Genomic DNA, 22511 nt, shown 5'->3' with positions numbered 1-22511 from the left:
CTACTTCATCATTTTTAAAAATAGTTTATACCTCTGCGCTAAAGTTTTAAATCTTGTCTTTTATTTCATTTAGTATAGTAGGAGTATTTTGGTAATTTCAAATTGTGGAGCTCTGGAGGTTGTTTCTATTACCTTGCTTTCTCTGTTTTTTTTTATTTATTATTCTCATATCTCCTTGTATAAGTGGTTATGTTTTCTTATTTTATGTCAGGCATTATATTTTAAGAGTTATACTACAAAAAGCAAAACAATATGTTATTGGTAAAAGAATATATACAAAGATCAATGGGACAGAATACAGAGCCCGGAAATAGAGCCACACAAATAGTTGAATGACTTTTGACAAAGTTGCAAAGGCAATTTAATGGAGACAGGACTGTCTTTTCCAAAAATAAGGTCATATGCCACGTCCCCCCAAATAAACAAACAAAAATTAGATCTAGAAACAGACATTGCACTTTATACAGAAATGAAAAATGGATCACGTAGATAAATATACACTACATATAAAAATTCTAGAAGAAAATATAAAAGTACATCCATTAGATCTTAGGCTTGATGATGAGATTTTGAATAACATAAAAGCATGATCCATGAAAGAAAAAAGTGATATTTGATTGTATTAAAATGAAAATCTTCTGAACTGTTAAGATACTATAAGCAAAATTAGAAAGTAAGCCATGAATTTGGAGAAAACATTTACAAAATACATTTCTGTTAGAGGAATTGTACATAAAATATACAAAGAAAACTAAAACTCAACAATAATAAAACCTAAAACTCAATTAAAAATGAGCCAAAGATCCGAATGAGACACCTTTCCCAAGAAGGTACACAGATGATAAACAAGCATATGAAGAGACAGTCAACTCAGTGAAATGCAAATAGAAACATCAATGACGTACCTCTGCATACCTATTAGAATGACTAAAATTAGAAAACAAATGGCATTACCAGTTGTTGGCAAAGATTCAGAACAATAGGAACTCTCATTTATTACTGGTGGGAGTGCAAATTGGTACAGGTACTTTACAAAACTAAACATAGTCTTATCATACAATGCAGCAATGACTTCCAGGTATTTACCCAACTGATTTGAAAATGTATGTCCACATAAAAATCTGCACTGAATGTTAATAACAACTTTGTTCATAATTGCCGAAACCCACAGGCCACCAACATGTTCTTTAGTAGGTAAGTTAATAAGGAAACTGTGTATATCTGTTACTGGAGCTTGTTACTTCTAGTCTCTTCTGTGCATGCCTTTCCCATAATTCTCCTTGACTGCCCACACCCACAGGGATGGGGGTGTGTGTAAAACTGCAATGGAAATTTTGCTAACTGAAATTATTTTACAACAAAGGCGTTGCAAATATCTGTCTTGGGTCAGCAAGAACAGTGGCCCCCTTCTTCCTGCCCCTCATTTCTAACTGCTGCCTAACATATCCATATAATGGAATGAAATTAGTAATAAGAAAGTATTAATGCTAAAGATTAAAGATAAAAGAGAGAATCTTAAAAGCAGCAAGAGAAAAAGAGACAGTTACATGCAAAGGAGTTCCCATAGGACTGTCAGCTGATTTCTCAAAAGAAACTGCAGGCTAGAAGGAACTGGCAAGAAATATTCAAAGTCATGAAAAGAAAGGACCCACAACCTAGATTACTCTTTCCAGTGAAGCTATCATTTAGAATGAAAGGGCAGATAAAGTGCTTCTCAGATTAAGTTCAAGTTAAAGGAGTTCATCATTACCAAGCCCTTATTACATGAAATGTTAAAGGGACTTATCTAAAAAAAAAGATCAAAACTATGAACATTAAAATGGCAACACATTTACAACTGTCAACAACTGAATCTAAAAAACCGAACAAAGCAGACAACCAGAGCAGGAACCGAATCAGATCCGGAGGTCATTTGGAGGACTATCAGCTGGGAGGGGGAAGGGGGAGAATGGAGGAAAAGGTTCAGGGATTAAGAAGTGTAATTGGTAGGTACAAAATAAACAGTGGGATGTCAAATATAGTATAGAAAATGGAGAAGCCATAGAACTTACATGCACAACCCATGGACATGAGCTAATGGAGGCAGGTGGATTGCTGGAGGGAATTGGGGTTACTGTGTAGATGAAGCAAAGAAGGGAAAATGGGACAACTGCAATAGCATAATCAATAAAATATATTTTTTAAAAAGAAAGTATGAGCTATTACGCCATTCAAAACATGGGTGAAATCTTAACTACACATTGCGCTGCCAAAAAAAGCCAGTCAGAAAAGGCTGTATACTGTATCATTCCATTTATATGATACTCTGGAAAAGGCAAGCAGATAAAACAAATTAGTAGTTGCAGGCATTTGGGGGAGTATGTGCTTTACGTAGATGAAACATAGGAGATTAGGGCAGTGAAACTATTTTGCATAATACTGCAATGCATGACACTATACCTTTTTCAAAACCCATAGAACTTTATAGCAGAGAAGTGAATCTTAAGGCATATAAATTTTCAAAAATCTTTAGGTTGCCAATAACTATGCTGATTGTGACAGTGCAGGTTGTGACAGAAAATGTATGAAACTAACTCCCTGAAGGGAGTAAGGGAAAAGCTGACCTAAATAACTCTGGAAATGAGTGAAATCTGCGACTCAAGGCAAATGGAATTGTACATAAGCAATGTACTCTAGTTGAAAAAATTGCTTTGGGGCTATGAGTTAGCAATTCTGAAACAACTATTTGCTTGTCTGTTCAATCTGTAGTTGAACAGACAAGCAAATGGATGGCTGATTATGGGAGTCAGGTTTCTCACTACTGAAGTGGGAAGTTACAGACGAGCAAGGGGAAGAGGCAAAAGTAATTCATGTGGTAATGGAGTAGAGACATCATTACAAACTCACGTTTAGTTTAATATAGATAGAGATGGATCAGTAGGTATATATTAATATATACTATGATTTTATATTAATTTACATATTAGTTATATGTAGTATGGTCAATACATGGTTCTCCCATCATCCGTGAGGAGGGCAGGCCAGGGGGTCCAAGGCCAGAAGGAATGTGCATTGTTTAGGGAATGGATGGTCACTCCCTTCTTTTATCTTTTGGAAGCAGCTTCTTGTCCTGTGACTGCTTCTTGACCTTTTCCTTCTGCATGTGCACACGGAGGTGGTTAATAGTATAGAGTCTCACGCAGGACATGGCACTTCCTTTGTCTGGGGCCCCTCCTTAGGAGCCTCACTCTGGAGGAGGTGCGGTCTCTCTGCCATGGACCTGCCACTGTCTGTGCACTCCCCTGTAATGTGAGCTGTTAACGTGAGAAACATTCAAACCTGCAGAGAGTTTTTGGTGAGTTTATTTGAGCCAAACTGACGAATGACAGTTGTGGGGAAGCAATACCTCAATGGACTGAGAAATGCTCAGGAGAATGGCAGTTTAGTGCCACATTTTATACATTAGAATTAAAGGAAGAGCTGTAAGGGGACTACTTGAAGTCCACTGCTGATACATTAGGAAAGGCAGGAGAAAGTAAAGTGGAGAAACTTCTGGGATTGGATAAAAGGTAAAATGATAGACACATACTTCTTTTAAGTAGGTGGGTAAGGGATATTTGACAGTCAACAATTAACAATAACAATGAGGGGATTTGTGATCTCTGCTTGTGCCCCAGGGGCTTGCGGAAAGGAAGTTACTTACCTTGGCTTTCCAAAGCTATGTTATCATAGAGGCAAAAAGACACAACAGACAGACTTAGTTAAGGTAAAGATTGACCTTTGTCAGAGAAAAATACTGGTTTGGGACAGGACCACCTGCCATGAACTGCTTTTACTTTATAAGTTTTAATTTTAGACCACCCTTTTTGGTTTCTTTAGGTTCTGAGTTCGTAAGGCTGCCTTGCTGGCCTCCCCTGAGCTTGTCAGCTTGATCTGTGGCCCCTTTCTTCCACGTAAGTGTGCTCATTGCTACTAGGCTATCCCTGCTTTCTGGCTCTCTTAGCTGACGGAGAAAGGAAAAATGTGTGTATTAACCAGTCACATACACACATCCATAAATACATATATAACATATGTTCCGCAGGAGGCCCAAACCGGGGAGCTGCTTAAGTGTTCGAGATATTCTGATAAAACCACCTGGAGGACTAGCAAATGTAGACATGCTGTTCATTACTCTATAGTTTTCCTGCTTTACTTTCTCCTGCCTCCCCCAATTTATCATCAGTGGACATCATGCAACCCCCTTACGGCTCCTCCTTTGATTCTAACATGCAAAATAAGGTGCTAAACTCCCATTCTCTGGAGCATTTCTCAACTCACTGAGATATTGTTTCCTTGTAATTGTCAGCATTTTGGCTCCAATAAACTCATCAAAAACTCTCTACCAGTTTGAATGTTTCTTATGTTAACACTCAGCACCCAAATCCTGGTTCTTACCACTCTTCAATAACTTACACTAGAACTCCACGGAGAAACGGCTGATTCTAAAACTGGGACAGGTGACGTACAGAATGAACCTGGAGTGTCTTGTAGCACCAGTAAGCAGGGAAGAACTCAAACAAAACAGAACAAACAAAACAAAAACCAAGACTGAAAAGCTCCGCAATGAAAGGGGATGTCAGAGGGACACAGGATTCAACTGAAAGGACTCCAAAGGGCCAAAAACTGAAGCGATTTGAGGAATAAAATAGTGTTGGATTGTAACACAAAATGCAACATAAGTATCCACAAGCCCACACTGATACAAAGAAATTATTGAATAAACAAATGGAGGAAAATGAAAAAAAAAAAACCATCCTGTTGAGAACAATTCTAAGAAATTTGCATAGGTAATTCACTTTCCAGGAGGGGAAGTGTGAGTGTGACCTGGGTGCAGTGACTTTCTAAAGGCACCATAGAGAAAGGGGAAAGAAAACAGTCACGTAAAGGTGGAGCATCCCGACAAATGCAACCTTGATCAAGGTCAGCATCCACAGTGAAGCAATGTTATTGGTGTGTCCCTTCATATGGTGTGACAGGATTGGCACTTTACCTCTGTGGTCTTCCTCTAAAAAGACCATAATCCCAGTCCAACAGGAGAAAAACATCAGGCAAATCCAAATTGAGGGATATTCTTCAAAAGTAGCTGACCAGCACCCCTCAAAATTGTCAAAACCATCAAAAACAAAGCATGTCTGAGAAACCATCAGAGCTGAGACTTGCCTGAGGAGACACAAAGACGGAATGTAATGCGGTGTCCTGGATGGGTCCCAGACCAGGGAACGGATGGGCTTCAGTTAACGACGATGTATCAGTACTGGTCCATTAAATGTAACAAATATACCATGGTAATGGGGGAAACTGTGTATGGGATACATGGCGACTATCTTTACTATTTTTTGTAAATCTACATCTATTCTAGAATAAAAAGTTTATTACAAATTGTATGCTTATAGAAAGAATTTGCAGTCTAGGACACCTCCTTCCAGAGAGAATTTTCCTTTGCTTCTTCTAAGCCCTGGGGATTCCTAGCAAGCCAAGATCAATTTAAAGAAATTTCTGAGTTGAAGATTCCACAACACAAATAATTCAAAGCTGGGCTGTACTTGGTGGAGGTGTGGTTCAGTTTGTGTTCACCTCGGTCCCTGAAATGCAGCCCTTTGCAGTTTCCCGGAGCTTTCCCATGGCCTGGACACCAACTTTTGTCCCCTTCCTCCCAGGACCTTTGCAAAAGCACTTTTCAACCTTTGTCTTTCTTGCAGATCAGCAAATGCTCTGGGCCAAGTGTGGCCCTTAAATCTAGGCTGGTGTGTTTTGCTTCTCATCTCTTGTAAATCTCCATTCTGATAGCGCTTCCTCCACTGTTTGCAAACTCTTCATTCCACTCTGTCAGATGATTTTGTATTTCATCCAGCTTTTCTGCAGAATATTTCTGCATTTCCTCAGCAGGAGGATTGGTCCAAATGACCTAATTGCTTTGTCTGCTGCAGAAATTTTTAACTGTTACTGCTGCCTCCTTTCCTGTTCTACTTACTGTTGTGGCCCCATACTTAAATTCTTTAATATTTTCTTGGAGGACCCAGAGGTAGTATTGGGTAATGGGTCTTCAGCACTCGCGTTTAACTACAGGGTATTTTGGTGATATGTAAAGAAAATTAGAATCCTCCAATTGGTGCAGAATCTGACTTAGAACACTGTATCTGAGAGTGAGAAATAAACTAGGTGAAAGATGAACCTACCTTAAATCATCACACGTAGGAAAAGTGACCTGAGGACGTAAAGTACATACATACTTACATATGGGCTCTGGCACAAAGGATGCTTTTTCATTACAAAATCTTTTATTCCAAAATCATAACCATGCAATTCTGGTTATGAATGCCACATAATGGCATCACACTCAAGCACACCATTTGACATTTTAGGTAAATGTTCAAACTGTGGTCCAGCTTGTGTGAGTCACGGACAAGATGGCAGGGTCCGTTTTTTCACGGACCCTGCCAACCTCACTCAAGCTGGCATCACTTCTGCTGGACCCTATAAACATGCAGGGGTGGACAAAAGTAGGTCTGTAGTTACCAGTATGTGAAAAAATCATATTATTATTGATTGATTATTGTATGACTTTCCGTATGAAAAGTTGTAAACCTACATTTTCCCACCCCTGTAAATACATATATAAATATTTCTAATATATATTCACAGGGGCTGGGAAGCTGGTAGGTGCTAACAAAACACTTTCTCTCTCTCTGTTTGCTGTATGTCCCTGTGTTACACTTTCTAATCCTGTTGTGCACCATCAGTGTTCCTTCGCTAGGAGAGAAAGCTACAATTTCAAGTCATGGAAACGATTCAGCACCTTCTAGCAATGGGCAGAAATGCTGGCCACTGGGAACAGCTGAGCTCAGATACCGAGATCGTCATTTGGGCATCTGATGACTTGCTATAGATGGGAGGTTCCAACGACCCCTTCCTCACGTTTGATTAATTTGCTAGAGTGGCTTATAGAACTCACAGAAACATTTTACTTACTGGATTACCGGTTTATTGTGAAAGGGTATAACTGAGTTGCAGCCAAATGGAAGAGATGTATAAGGCAAAGTATATGGAAAGGGCTCAGAGCCTCCACGGCCTCTCCAAGTACACCACTCTCTCCAGATCTCCACGTGTTTACCAGTCCGGAAACTCTCGTAACCTCATCCTGTTGAGTCTGGACAACTAAATAGAGGCTTCATTACGTGTGCATGGTTGATTAAATCACTGCCCACTGGTGATTGAACTCAATGTCCCAGGCCCATGGGCAAAGGAGAAGAGACTGAAGTTCCAACCCTCTAAACACATGGTCTGCATGGGGTCCTAAGTCACTTCATTACCATAACAAAAGATAGTTTTGCTGCTCTCAATTGCTCAGGAAATTCTGAAAGATTTTAGGAGCTCTGTGTTCTAAAACAGGGCATGGACCAAATATATCTTTCTTGTTATAAATCATAATATTGATACAATATTGAATGAAAAGAGAAGCCAATGAAAATGTGGGGTCGCATCCAAATTTCACAGTTTGCATTGGTCTTTTCCTCCATCTTGCATCTACTTATTTAAATATCATGGGTTAGGAAGATACACAAGAATCTGCAAACTTTTTATTTCTGGAATCATGTGCTCTTTTCTTTGGTAGATGCACAGTCCACTTAGTGTTCTAGGTTTCTTTTGCTCATACTGTTGATTTGTCTCTGCAGTTCAGGCAGGCAAGGGGGATTCTTGTGGTATTTTCATCACTATCACAATGAGTGACTAACTGGGAATATTTGCATCTCTTAGGAGGAACTAGGGGCAGGTAAGCAGTGCCATGAGTATTAAATTTTTGATCTGGGGATAATAAGTTTTATTACCTCTGATAAAAATTCAGTGTCCTCTTCTGTACTTCTGGGTATCTTAAATACATTTCTTTCTTGTTAATACAAAATTCAGCCCAAGTAGTTCAGAGAGTTTCTCCTGCAGTATTGCCTGTATCTTAGGAAAGAAGGACCTAACACATAGAAAGAAACACAAGGGTAATACCCATCCAAGATGGGTTCCCATTTTTTACCCTCTGGACAATCTGAGGGGTGGAGCAGCCAACAGAATCTGACAAAAGCTGACTGCTTACGGCAGAAATGGAGAGAGGCAATTGGAGGGCCCTGGATGACAGTGTTATTGAGGATATGAATGTTAGCATCGGGGGAAGGAGGCTCTGTACCCGCCTCTGTCTTTATTATATTCTCAGAGATCTTTTCGATGTATTCTAGTGTGGGAGAACCTGAATGACCTGATTCTTTTGTGGAGACAAAGCAGACCAGCCTTTCTCCAAAGGCTGTTAGCAAGGTGCTCTTCCCTGTCTCTCCTCCTTGCCCTGCTCCAAGTCCATGGTAATAAATACAGTACACCTAAAAGACTGAACCAGTGCCTCCCTGAAACAAATAATTATAAGCTGATCATTAGAAGAGCAGGTAAGCTTTTCTTTTAATCTTACGGGTGTCCATCTACATGCATTTAATTTGTTTTCACAGTCTGTGCACCTTTTATTTCAATCAGGAAGTAATCAAATCTATATACAATCTAAAAATAGTAGAAAAGGTGAATAAAAAAGCCACAATCTGCCTGGGGAGGGGCAGGAGGGTGGGCTGGGTCAGACTTGTATCTGGCACCCAGTGAGTGGGGCTAAGCATTTATTGGCGGCAGCAATGAGGGGGCCAAGCAGAGGTGGCTTTCTGGGCCTTGGGCAGGGAGGGCACTGCCTGGCTGGGTGAACATGCTCACCTGACCCACAGGGCAGGCCCAGGCCGGTTGTGTGGCCAGCCTGTTCCCTCTAGGGCGGGCTGGGCCTGAATTCCCTGTTGACAAGCCCAAACTTTCACAGTGCTGTCCATCATCCCCGTGAAGAGCTGGCACTGGGGCATGGCCAGCCCAGTCACAAGGCCCTGGTAAGGCAGCAGGGGCTGCATACAGATCATGTTGTTTAGAGTCCAGACCCTGAGGGACTGTAGGACACGCTGAAGACTTTGGTCTGGTCTGAAAAGGAGATGACAGCCAGGGCATACATGGTGCCCACACAGCTCATCAGTCTATACCTGCTCCCTGGGCTTGATATCCCACAAGTGGATACATTTCTCCTAGGTGCCCCAGACAGTGTGATTCCTTATGATGACAGAGTAGACATTGCCACTGACATCTGCTGAACATGGATACAGTAGAGGGTCTGAATGTCCCAGATCTTGAGTGTCTGGTAGAAGCCACCATACAGATACCAGAAGCCACCCAAACAGGCACGTGTTTGGGCAGCACCAAGGCCTAGAGCCAGTCATTGAGGCCAGTGAGCTCCTTTTTCAACTTCAGCTCAGTGCCCACCATGTCTCAGGCTTTGATGGCCCCCTGAGAGCTGCTGAGGAGTATGCTGTGCAAGAAGACCAGTGTGCACTCCAGGTGTCTGCACCCAGATCATGTTCACCTTCTGCAGGTTCTGGATGTCCCGCGTGAAGATGGTGCAGTCTGCTGAGCTACAGTAGAGCTTTAGCCCCTGAATATAGGGCATCAGCACAATGCTATTAAGATCTTTTAGTGTCTTCTGACATTTGTAGGTGGAACAGGCATCGCACACATTTATGTACTTGTCAGAGGAGCCATGGAAAAGCAGGTAACCCATGGAACAGATGACATCTGTTAACCTGGTTGCCCACAAAGTTTCCTTTGCTATGGATAATGTGCCAAGGGTCATAGGATCCTGGGATGCTCATGTGTATTGGTGTGGGACACCTCCTCATTCAACATGGATGTGTCACTCTGGGACTCCATGAAGTCTTCACTAAGTTTGTTCTGGATTTTGTCCAGGACATCAGATTTGAGCTCAGGGCTCTTCTCCAGATGGTCAGTCTTCTTGAGAGCTTGCTTAGCATGAAGCACAGAACAGCAATCTGCTGGTCCTTCTGGGCCAGTGCCACATGCATTTTGTGGAAGCTGTCAACTGTCTACTGCAGGAACTCAGGCTGTCCAAGTGGCATGTCTCCAGGTCCCTCTCATACATGCACTGATTCCCAGTGAATGTGAACTACATTCACTGGGAATGGGATACTTGCTGTGCTTGCACTCCTTGAGGTGGGCTTGTAGGTTCATCTTGAGAAGGTGCAGATGGCTGGCGCTGTTCCTGCACACATCTGTAGTCACAGTTATCATCATGGTTCTTCCGGCTGCTGAGATTGATGGTGAAAGGGCAGCTTCTAGGGTCTATCCCAAAGCTTGGGGGCTTCCCAGCCCCCACCATTGGGATAGCTGTGCCTATAGTGGATGAAGACTCCCAGACCAGCACTGCCACCAAAATGTTGTTTACCATGACCATCATGTTGGCATTTCCATGGAACACTTTTGTGAGTTCGTGGTGCATCTTGGATAAAATATATACTCACATGTGGTGATCACAGGGTCCTTGAACACTCTGCAGCAGAGCTGGCAACAGTGCTTCACCAACAGCTGCTTAGCAACCTCCAGTGGCTCTGACTCCTCTTCATCCTTGGACATGTAACGGGTAGAGCACAGGGACAGGCTGGACCCAGAGTGGCTGGAGATGGCAGTCAGAGCCTTGAAGGGTGCTGATGGGGGCATGCTGTCCTACTCATCCTATGGGGAGTAGGCAGGGTGCTGAAGGAGAAGGGTGCCCTGCAGTGATGTTTGTGTGTGCTGATTCCATGGGCTTTTGTGACTGCTGAAAAAAGGCAGGCCCTAAGGTTGTTTTCCTCTGGTCCCTGTGGAGACTGATAAAATGGGAAGGTTGGTGGGGCCTCCTGGAGGTTGTGCCGTAGTGGGTGCTCTGGCCCGAGCTCAGGCTCTAGAGGGGCACTCAGGTGACTGCCCTGCTCATGGCCACCTGGGAGTAGTAGCGCCACCCCTACCCCGCAACTTCATCATGTGCTCTTGGCTGCCAGCAATGTTTTCAAAATAATTACTAGCACAAAGAGACAGGCTGCTAAGAGAATCAATAAGGTATGTTTGGTGTCAGCAAGTCACATGTATTCCTTTCTATATAAAGTCATGATAAATTTTGCGTTTTCATGAGTGACTTGACTTTTATAGACATTACACTGAGCTTAGATAATGCTGTTGAAAGATTTTAGAGGTCTGAATTCTTCCAGTGCTCATTGTGTGAGCACTTAGCCAGCCAGCAAGGAAGAGTGGATGGTCAGCAGGGTCGAGGGCTGCAAAGAGAATCAAGAAGATGTGTGTTGAGGAAATGCTGTTGGATCTGTGATGAGGAGAAATCCATGTATGACCTTTGGGAGAGCATGTCAGTAGCATAATGGAGAAGGAAGTCAGCTTGCAGTGCATTACAGAGTAATTGGGTAGTGGAAAAGAGACAAGGAGTGAGTCTTCTTTTTTATATAGTCTAGCAGTGAAAGATGAGAGAGAATTAGTTTGACAAGCTAGCTGGGTCAAAGCACATTTTTTTAAAAGCATAGTTTATGCTTTTAAAGGATAGTTTATAAGCAGAGCAGGAGGCATGGGAGAGACTTGCATTTGTGGCAGAGTTCAAGGTGGGGGTAAAAGCGGGAGTGAGAGAGAGATACTTCCCAGCATAAGAGCCCTATTAGCAGGTGCTCTGTCTGCCTAATAAGCACCTAGCCTAAGGAAGTGGCCAGAATTGCCTCAGTTTTGTAGGACTCAACGTATTTTTATTTATGTATTTATTTATTTTTGATTTAATCCTTATTGTATTCTTTTCCCATTATCCTTTAGTCCCCTTATACCCCCTGCAAAGGAGTTTTGGAACACGAAACACACAGAGGTTTGCCTTGGAGTGGCTTACAATCTAAAAGTGATACTATGCACATAGAGATAATGCAATGGAGTTGCTAGTTCAACCAGTTCAATTTCTTTCCAAATGATACCAGCCAAAAGATGTGAGCCAAAACATTCTAACCATGATAACAAACACTGGGTGACTTTACTCAGTTTGTTCACATAGCCACAATAGGTAGACACTGTTATCATTTTGCACGTGAGGAAACTGGAGCTTAGACAAGCTACAGACTAAGGAAGTTCTTCTCAAGACTAATCATGATTTAAGTCCATCCCCTGATTATAAGCTAGCATCTCATACCAAGTAACTCTCAGTAGAAATATTGAGTGAAGCTTGTGACCTGATATCACAAATGAGAATTCAACAGTGTTGTATCTCACTTTATGTAAGGTAATGTCTATATCTTACTTCAAAATATTTTGGCATAGGCACACGTGTGTGCACACATGTTTGTATGTGTGTTTGCCTGTATGAGTTTGAGCTGCACTCCAGATATGGCCAATGGCCAGGCTGAAATACATACCCTAGGGGGAGAGACTGGGTGGTCACCATGTAACTGAAAAATCTGCACTCCAGAGACAACTATTCTAGCCTTCAATAATTTTTAATTCCAATTAATGCCAGATTTTAAAACATTAGCATAATGGAAGATAGAGACTAGTATCCACTGGTGAAATTAATGGATTGTTAATTAGATAATGGATGTTGGAAATGCACATTCATTAATGAGATTAGTGAAAGATAAAATTTGCAAGTTAACTACAACATTCTAGAAAAACTCTTTGCCTTGGCATTGGTCTGGTAAACTATCTTTCATGGTTAGATTAGAGGTGGAAGGTTGACCCCCAACAGTCCTGTGCTCAGCCATCTCTGTAGGATTCTGGTTGGCTTGCTGGACCATTAGGCTAACTGAATCTTGCCTCTAGAAATGTTGTTGTGTCATCCCAAAGTACCCTTTTGTGCAAGGCATGACTGGAGCACCAAAAAAGGATTTCATCGGGTTTTTAAAATAGGCCCTATTTGGGGTCTGTTTACTAATAAATGTTAACTTAATAGTCTGTATGTGTGGTAGATCTTTGTCTGATTTTTTCTTTTACTAAAAAATCTGGTAACAAGATTGTAGGGGAGTAGTGAACTCTTGCTCACTTTCTTTTTTTTTTTCCAGAGATTTCAACATTATTTTATTTTTTTAATTTTTTCCAATTTTTTATTTAATTATTTTTCAAGTACAGTTTTCTGTCTATTACTCCCATCCCATCCCATCCCCCATCCTCCCCCCTCCCTCCCATTTCCACCCTTCTCAGTTGTCCATGTATTCTTTATATAGGTTCCTCTAAATCCCTCCCTTATTTCCCCTGAAATTCCCTCCCCTCTCCCCTCTGGTCACTGTCAGCCTGTTCTCTATTTCAGTGTCTTTGGTTATATTTTGCTTGCTTGTTTGTTTTGTTGTTTACCTTCCTGTTGAAGGTGAGATCATATGGTATTTGTCCTTCAACACCTGGCTTATTTCACTCAGCATAATGCTTTCCAGTTCCATCCATGTTGTTGCAAAAGGTAGGAGCTCCTTCTTTCTTTCTGCTGCATAAAATTCCATTGTGTATATGTACCATAGTTTTTTGATCCATTCATTTACTGACGGGCACCTAGGTTGCTTCCAACTCTTGGCTATTGTAAATTGTGCTGCTATGAACATTGGGGTGCATAGGTTCTTTGGGATTGGTGTTTTAGGGTTCTTAGGATACAATCCCAGCAGTGGAATTGCTGGGTCAAAAGGCAAGTCCAATTTTAGTTTTCTTGCTCACTTTCAACTAGTGGTGCACACTACTATTTACTAAGATTAACTTATTTGTGTTTAACCAAATTGGCTTAAGTTAGTTAGAATTTATTTCTAGTAGTTTTCTGTAAAAATTCCCTTTCCCACTCTTACAAAAACTATTCATCGCCGTCTCAATATTTCTACACTGATAGCCTCTTCCCTAGCCTCCCCTGTTTACCCTCCAGCTTTATTCCGAAAACAGCTATAGTCAGGTGGGCAGTCCTTCGGCTCCCCTCAACTTCTTTCACCCTCAAATCCTCCAGCCTGCTGCACCTGCGCTTACCTTTTGTCCTTCTTCTTACTGCGAAGGAGAGATGTGTCTTGGCTTGTGAGCAGTGAGTCTTGTTACTTAAGCTCAGTATCCTGTCTTGCTTTACCACTAAGGACCTCACTCCTGAGGTTTGTTTACTCAGTCTCTTCAATCAGTTTCTCTTCCTGCTAGATTATTCACTTCAGCATACAAAATATTTGAGCATCTTCTATCTTAAACAAAGAAACTCATGTTGATCCTTTTAAGTAACCACTCGAATTCTCTGTCCATACACAGTAAAACTACTACACATTGTCTGTATTGATTGTTTTATTTCATCAACTTTCATTCTCTTTTGGAATTATGAAACAATTCAAACCCAGAGAATAGTTAGGAGCTAATATAGGATGCCTCTATGAACACACAGAGCTCTGTCCAGCTTTATAAAGTTTTAATGATTTTTTTATATTTACATTTTCTAAGAGAAATGTTATAGACATAACTGAAACCCTTCTCAAATACATTTTCTCCCATCCCCAAAGGTGACCATTCCCTGAATTTGGTGGTCATCATGCCTCTATATGTTTTTATATATTATTCCACAGGTATATACCCACAACTGGTATATACCCACAACTGGTATATAGTATTTATTTTTGCAAGTTTTCAAATGTTGTATAAATATTATATACGTCATCATACAACTTACATCTTTGGTCAACATTATATTCTTGAGATTGACTCATATTAATATATTAATTTATTCATTTTAATTCTGTATTGTATTCCATTGAATAACTACTGTATACTTTATCCTGTACTGGTAGATGTTATACTATTTCCATCCCCACTGCTACTATGAAATGAGAAGTTACTATTTCTTCATATTCATGCCAACATGTTAATTGACAAACTTTTTATTTTTAAAAAGATTTTATTTATTCATTTATTTTTAGAGAGAGGGGGAAGGAGGGAGAAAGAGAGGGAAAGAAACATCAATGTGCAGTTGCCTCTTGCATGTCCCCAGTGGGGGGACCTGGACTGCAACCCAGGCATGTGCCCTGACTGGGAATCGAACCGGCAACACTTTGGTTTTCAGGCTGGCACTCAGTCCACTGAGCCACATCAGCCAGGAAATTGTCAAACTTTTAAATTTTGCCAAGCTGATGCATTTGAGAGGGTACATTACTGTGGTTTTAATTTGTATTTCCCTGGCATCTGGTAAAATAGAGCATCTTTTCATATGTTTATCAGCCATTGTGTTATTCTTGTTGAATTGTGTATTCATACCTTTTGCACTTCTATCTTAGCATCCTGAATGAATAGCCCATCATTTCTCCACTGCTTTGTAATGCCACCTGTCTTATACCTCTTCCTGGATATCATGTTATTTTATTGTTTCAATGGTTTATCTGTATAATTCCAAATCAAGAGCACATGATCTCATTTACTGCAGCTTTACAACAAATGGTAGAGCATATCTTCCTATATATTCTTTAAAGTATTTGTAGACATTTTTGCCTCTTGTACTTTCTTATGAATTTTAGAAACTTCATGTCCAGATCATGAAATCCTGGGGAGATTTTCACTCTAATTTGTTTGAATTTATGGGAAAACTAAATTTTATTTAATCTTGAGTTTTCTTATCTCTAAACAGGGCATATCTCTCATCTCTCTCTGATGTACTGTGACCAGGCTTCTCTCCCCACCACTCCTTTAACTGTGCTTGGGTTGTCAAGATTGTGAACAACTTCCAACAGTTTGGTGACGGCCTTTGCATCAGCTCAGCCTCCCTAATGTCATCTTCTCAGAAAGTTCTTTCCTCATTACCCAATTTTAAGAGTCACTCAGTAACTTCTTTCACATTATTTTCATTCTTTACATAGCCCTTATCTCTAATGTGGCCTCTGCCTATTTCCTTGACTTCTACCACTTTCCCCCTTGCTAATTATACTTCATATGAATCCTTGAACACATCAAGCTATTTCTCATATCAGGGACTTGATACTTCTTTCCTCTTCTATCTGGATCTCTCTTCTCTGAAAAATGTTTGCATGCCTCTCTTTTCATACAAGTTTCTGGCTGACTGTCATCTCTAAGGCAAATTTCCCTGATGACCCCATGTGAAGTTACTCTCCGATCATCATCATACCAAGCCACTATATTGTCTTAAATATTTGGATTCAGATTGGAAATCATTCTGTTGATTTATGTGTCTGCCTGTTTATAGTTAATTTCCCCCTAACAACCATCCCTCAATCATATATTCTACTTAAGAGCGGTAACCATGTTTATTTTGTATATGTTAATACCAGAACACTGTCTGGCACAGAGTTGGTGTCCAGTAAATATTTGGTCAATCAAATAGGCCACTCTGTAGCCTAAGACTTTAAATTCCCAATTATTTGTGAAATAAAGATACCTTTACTTGTGAATTGGCATAAAGAAGGGATATAGGCCTCAGGTCTATACTAAAATAAATTATTAGTGTTGACATAACAAATTGGTAAGTTAACAAATAATTGTTTACAAATATCACTTGAATGAATTCAAGATAAGTTACTATATATGGATATCAAATAATTTAAAAATAAAACATAAATACACACAAGTGTGTCTTATATCTACTATTAATAAAAATAAAGAGATTAGAGAGATAAAAATTATGGTAAGGGAATATTAACCTGCAATAAAGTTAGTACCAAAATTTTGTGTAAAATGGTTGGAAAATTTATTTACTCATGGATGTAGATACTAGTGTATTGATTGTGGTGAGGAGGGGGCTGGGTGGAGGTGAAAGAGAGTATACAGGGATAAATGGTAATGAAAAATACAATAAAATAATGTAAAAAAGAAATTAAAATAAATTAATTAAAAAAGAAAAATTATTTTGAAGCATTCCAGAAGTCACTCTGAAAAGAAACTTTGATCAGTTACACAATTCATGTTGAATATGAGGTGAAGCAAGACAGTGCATCAAGAGAAGCCTGAATGGTCTTGTAGTTGAACCTGGAGAGACTTCTCCCATGGGATGTCATAAAATAGTCTTCATTAATATTTGCACAGCTAATGAGATGTGATGTGCTATAGACCTTCCTTATAATGTTCTTGACTACATGCTTAAGACATAATGCCCAGGGCAGTTGAGTAAATTACTGCTATCCAATGAAATGATCACACAGACTGGTGCTTCAGTGATCCAGCCTAGTGGGGACTAACAAGAAGGATGGAAGGCAAATCCTTCAGACAACCTTCTGCAAGTGTGGCTTTCATAACAGATCAGGTAATAGGCAACAGCCAGAGAAAAGTATGAAGTTATACTACTTCACAAGTACCTGGAGAGCAGGTATTCTGTGTTATTGGACAAAAGCAATCCATGCACAATAGTTATTGGCTGAGGTGGAAATAAGATTAACTGCCTTTTCTGAACTATGAAGAGTCGAATGAAGATACATGCCTAGATAGAAAGCTGACTCTAGAGATAGAATGGTCAAGGTTCTTCTTACACAGGATTCTGTTCTGTTCTGACACAGAATGAATGGTTAACCTGACCCCAGAATTCTATGTGAGCGGGCACGCCTCCGTGTTTGTAATCCTGTTTCCCGAATGCCCTCTTCACTGAGAGCCTAAAGCTAAACTATAGACCAGATGGTCCTTCACAGACTCAGATTTAACCAGTTTCAGAGATCTGAGCCCCACAAGTCCCTGGACCCCTGCCAAGGTGTTCCATCCTGGAGATAGGCCCTCTTTAATCATACCAGCTGCTATGGGATTCTGTAGGCTCAGAAGTCTTTCTTTTTCCCTCCAAGATTCCTTGACCAGGCTTCAGACTGGTTTCTCTAGCTATTACTGTCTAACACTGTTTTGTTCACTCACTAAATATATATTTATTATACTTCTCAGGTATTACACCTGGAGGCACAAGGTGGATACACTAATTTTGAGATTCCCATTAGACAACCAATTGTACTACTGTATGGGCAGTTGAATGGACACGTATGAGGTTCTCAGGACAGCTCAGGCCAGAGATTCAGGCATAAATCTTTAAAGTCATAAGGTTCCTTAGGAAGTGAAACTAGATAGGTGGGTAGAATGGTATTATCAGAGCCCCATTTCTCTTTGAGCAACATTGAGTGCCTGGCTTCAGCAGTGGACACCGGCTGGCTTCTGCCTCTCTGCCTCTGCTGACTGTCAAGTACCGCTCTTCCCCGACTGAAGCCGGCCTCCAAGTCCCTAAAAATATGTCACACTAACCTTCTATTTTAGGTTAACAAATTTACTCGCTCCAATTAATACTTACTGAATACATGAGATGATGAAGGACAAAATTGGTACTCCAAAGTTCTTAAAACTCCAATTCAAATTAGTCATGTTATATATTCACTCCTTGAGTTTCTTGCCATATGAATTTTTATGATCAGTTCCCTATTAGGGCTTTTTAAAGCATGAAGCGAGACTCATCAAAAGTCCTGCCAGCTATGGTTATACTGAGTTGTATACCCTTTTAACCTCTCTTGCTATCATTTGATGAGTGGTGTAAGAGAGATTGCTAATTGCTTTCCTATTTATACATGGTAACAGAAACACTGGCTTTTAAAAGGCATGTACATTGACCATCATATTCTCTTTAATCTAGGGAATGGGTCATTGTAGAACAGGGTCTGTTTTGTGGGCACTCAAGATGGCATGAGAACGTGCTGTGGAGGCAAGTTTTTGAGTGTGGTAGGATTCACAGGGGTGTCCAACCTGCGGCCTGCAGGCTTCATGCAGCCCAGGATGGCTCTGGATGTGGTCCAACACAAAATCATAAATTTACTTAAAACATTATGAGATTTTTTTGTGATTATGTCATAATGCATTTAATGTGTGGCTCAAGACAACTCTTCTTTGTCCAGTGTGGCCCAGAGATGCCAGAAGTTTGGACACCCTGCAAGGACATGAAGGTGGAAAGAGCAAAAATAGTTACAACTTGAGCATGAACCCCATGGAAAACCGAGTTCTGTGTGTTTCCCATGTCATTTAATCCAGTGGCCGGCAATGGGATTGTTATCACTCCCTGAGGGCACTGTTTTTGTTGTCACAGTGATTTGTGACAGGGCCAGGGATGCTAGACTTCATGTGATGAGAGGGGCTGTCTCACTTAGGGAAAACCTCCCTTCATTCAATTCTTGCTTAAGCGTCTATTTCTGGTGACCATTCCTAGGGATGAACTGCTATTTTTACAATTTTTCAAGTCTAGAACCTACTTTTGTTTTATGTATGAACAGAAAGTAAAGTTTGGATTTTTGACATTTCCAAGAGTGTATCTATCATCTAAATTGAGAGAATACCAGAAATTCATACTTTGTTTTGTCTGGAACCTACCAGGAGTTTTTCACTATTTTAGGTACCTGCCCCTGACATGTTTGTGGTGGTTGTAGATGCCGCACTGATGGTGATTCCGAGTGTGTGTTCAGCACTGGGGCCATTTATTACATCTTCTATAATAACCATGCCTGAGCATTTGCTTATTGAAACATATTGTTTTATTATAAATTACCTTTCTTTTATTTCTTCCTTATATTAAACTCAAGGGATTATATTATTTTAAAAAATAATATCCGGGTGGATACCACTGTCCATGAAATTTTGTTTCAGGGTATTTAAAAGGATGTTACTAAATATCTGTAGAAAGAGTATATCGGATTGAGAACTACTGATTTAACCTCACGACAGCCCAATGATGCAGGTAACTATAGTTTTCTCTTTTTGTGGGTCAAAAAAACAGGGACAGGCTGGTTCAATACCTCCCCCAGGCCACATAGCTCATAAGCCAGGGGGCCAGAATTTGGGCCCAATACTCTGTGTCCCAGAGCTATGCTCTTAGCCATTATTTTTCTGCTTGCCATCATAGGAAGCCAATAGAAACATCAGGCAAAATGAAGGCAGAATTCTGAACAGGCTTTGAGAGGTAGAACATGTGTGATTATGATGAACCTGCAGACCAATGCCGAGTCTCCATGTGGCATAGCTTGTCTAGGCCTGGGGAGGGTGACTGAGAGACCGGCTGGCTGCCTCCATGGGTTTCAGGCAGAGGCAAGGTGGACTCCAGGTGTGCCTTCTGAGAAACAGAGGTAGAGCTGGGTGGACCGATATGGCTAGCTCCCTACGGGTTCCGTGATCTCTCCATTCCCCCAGCAAAAAAAATGGATGGACAAACCACAGATAGTTTTGAACTCACAGCAGTGTTCCTCTTATGTGCCTAGTGGAATCTATGATACTGCTCTCTGGAACATTCAATGTTCATTTAGCATGTAGTAGAACTTGTTGCTAGATGGCAGAAAAGTTAAAGAAAAACTCTGACCAAGTTCCGTCACATTCCTGAAACATGCGTTTAAAAGTCAGACCAGCAAACATCCTTGCTTTTTGTCTGGCTGAGTTTATCCATAGATTTCTTCCTAGTTGATAATATCAATGTGCTGAATTTATTGGTGGCTGGTTTTGAATTTTGCTTTGATTTAAAATGGTTTGGTTACTGAGCCTTGAAACTCAAGTGATGTTTTCATGTGTGAATACATACACTTTTAACACCCTTTTTATAGTAGGTCAAAAATGCTCAGTGTGACCTTTGCCAGCGAAGATTAGGAGCCATAGGTTAGAAAAATCTGCCTGTTTGGATTTATTTTGTGTGCATATCAATTGCTCTACTTAATTTTCCTTTTTTCTACGAATTCTTTAAAGTGGCGATGGGCACAGTTCCAGCGAGCTGGAACCCTCTTCCTCATGCACAGTTTTGACAGGGTGTTTGTGTGTAGTTCGAAGAGAATGTTATTGAGGTTAAACAGAAGAGATGCAGTATTCAGAGAAATCTGTTGATTAGTGTATTAAAATGTGTCTGCCTCTTTTGTTTCAAAATAACAGCTCATGGCAGTTCTTGGCCTATTTGCTGACAAATTGCTCCAGACGACTTGGACAGCAGGCCGTGGCATGCACACTCCAGTCGGCGCTCTTGCCCCAACGACCTGATCAAAAACTTTTCACTGACTTATTACTGTGAGCTCAAGATGGCTATTACTCTCCTCCTAATGCATTTGACCCTGCAGGCATATTAAAAACCACAAAATACACAGACATGCTAAATGAAAACATTTATAAATATGTATGTAGGATAAAAAAGAAGTGAGGAATAGACTGGGGTGGCTTTCAGATTGAGGGAGTGTGGTAGTGACAAGTTCATTCAGGCATTTTTGCCTTTTGCCTATATAAAGAATGGTAGGAAGGCATTTTAATTACGTGTTTATAATCTGTTTGGTCAGTTGCTGTCCCCAGGTATCAGTGCCAGGGTTGGTGAAGATTATTAATTTTTATACATAAGTGATAGCCAAACACCTATCTTATTTTAAAATTGGAAGACCTAAAACCCTCTTATAGCCTGCTCCCAACTTACAGATGGCTTGTATTTCCTTTGATAATTCTCCGCTTAGCTATTTGGAATTTGAAAATCAGCATTTTATAATATTGCATGATTTTTGAAAACACCTGTGATACACACCAGAGGTTGAAGAACATTACCTGTAGTAAGTAATTTAGGTTTGAGTGTTATGGTTTCTCTGTTGCAACTATTCCGTGAAAGCAGCCATAGATAGTACGGAGCGAATGGGCTTGGCTGTGTTCCAAAAAATTATATTTAGGGACACTGTGACTGAAATTTCATATAATTTTCACATTATAAAATATTCTTTTGGTTTTTCCAACTGTTTTAAATGGTAGGAAACATCTTTCGCTCATGGGTCAGACAAAACCAACTAGCAGGCACGTCGGACTCCTGGCAGAGGTTGGTAGGACCCTGGTCCACGAAGAAGCATGCTGTCCTTATCCCACTGAGGGACATACCTGTGTGCATGTTGAAATATTCGAGAAAGGAGGTTTCTGCAGGATAAAGCATTTTATGTCTAATGCTTGGAAATGTCAGAGACACATTTGTTACAAAATGATCTGAGCCAAGTTGGCTGTGCACAGTTGAAGGATACGTTTTTATTGGCAAATGTGAGAACCAATATTATTTTGATGCAGTTGAGGGCTATACATCTCCCCCCACACTACCTCCACATCCAATAGGCAGGTTGCAGGGATGGCAAGCCTCATACCAGATTCTGTGCATCCATCAACACCACTTCACAAGCGGTACCCATGCCGTTATGCGCCCTGTTCTTGCCATCTCGAGGCACTCCCATTCTTGGGCAACTAATACATTGCGTGAAATATACATTGGAGAAAGACAATATTCCACAGGCAAGATTCGGATAGCCTAGGAATCAAGTGACAGAATTCTCCATTAATGGTAAATCCAGGATGTAAGAGAGAATGTCACTTCAAGGCTTTAAGCTATGGGGTGACATATTTATACACGTGTAATTGCCGAGGTACTCTTGAATTTTCTAGGGAGACTGTATGTCTTGAATATCTCTCATTTAACCAATGAAAAGGCATTTTTGATATCTCTTATGTTAATTAACAACCCCTCTACTGCTTGTAGAAAGTTAAAATAGTTAAAAATGCTTGTGGTAGCTGCTCCTGGAATATGGGTTTCTGATTAGCATCATTCAAAAATACTAACCAACCACCCATGAAATGAGCCTGATTAGGGGCCATCGAATATAAATTAATTTTTAGGTGTTGATTAA

General features: G+C 40.5%; 1 pseudogene; it reads right to left on the bottom strand.

The window, feature by feature from the left end:
- Positions 1–8750: 8750 nt before the first annotated feature.
- On the bottom strand, positions 8751–22061 carry LOC118978721 (E3 ubiquitin-protein ligase TRAF7-like; annotated as a pseudogene).
- Positions 22062–22511: the final 450 nt, after the last annotated feature.

This window comes from Sturnira hondurensis, unplaced genomic scaffold (genome assembly GCF_014824575.4).
Source record: "Sturnira hondurensis isolate 20B ecotype Veracruz unplaced genomic scaffold, ASM1482457v3 Scaffold0022136, whole genome shotgun sequence".
Lineage (NCBI taxonomy): Eukaryota > Metazoa > Chordata > Mammalia > Chiroptera > Phyllostomidae > Sturnira > Sturnira hondurensis.
This window is presented reverse-complemented; position numbering and strand designations above follow the sequence as displayed.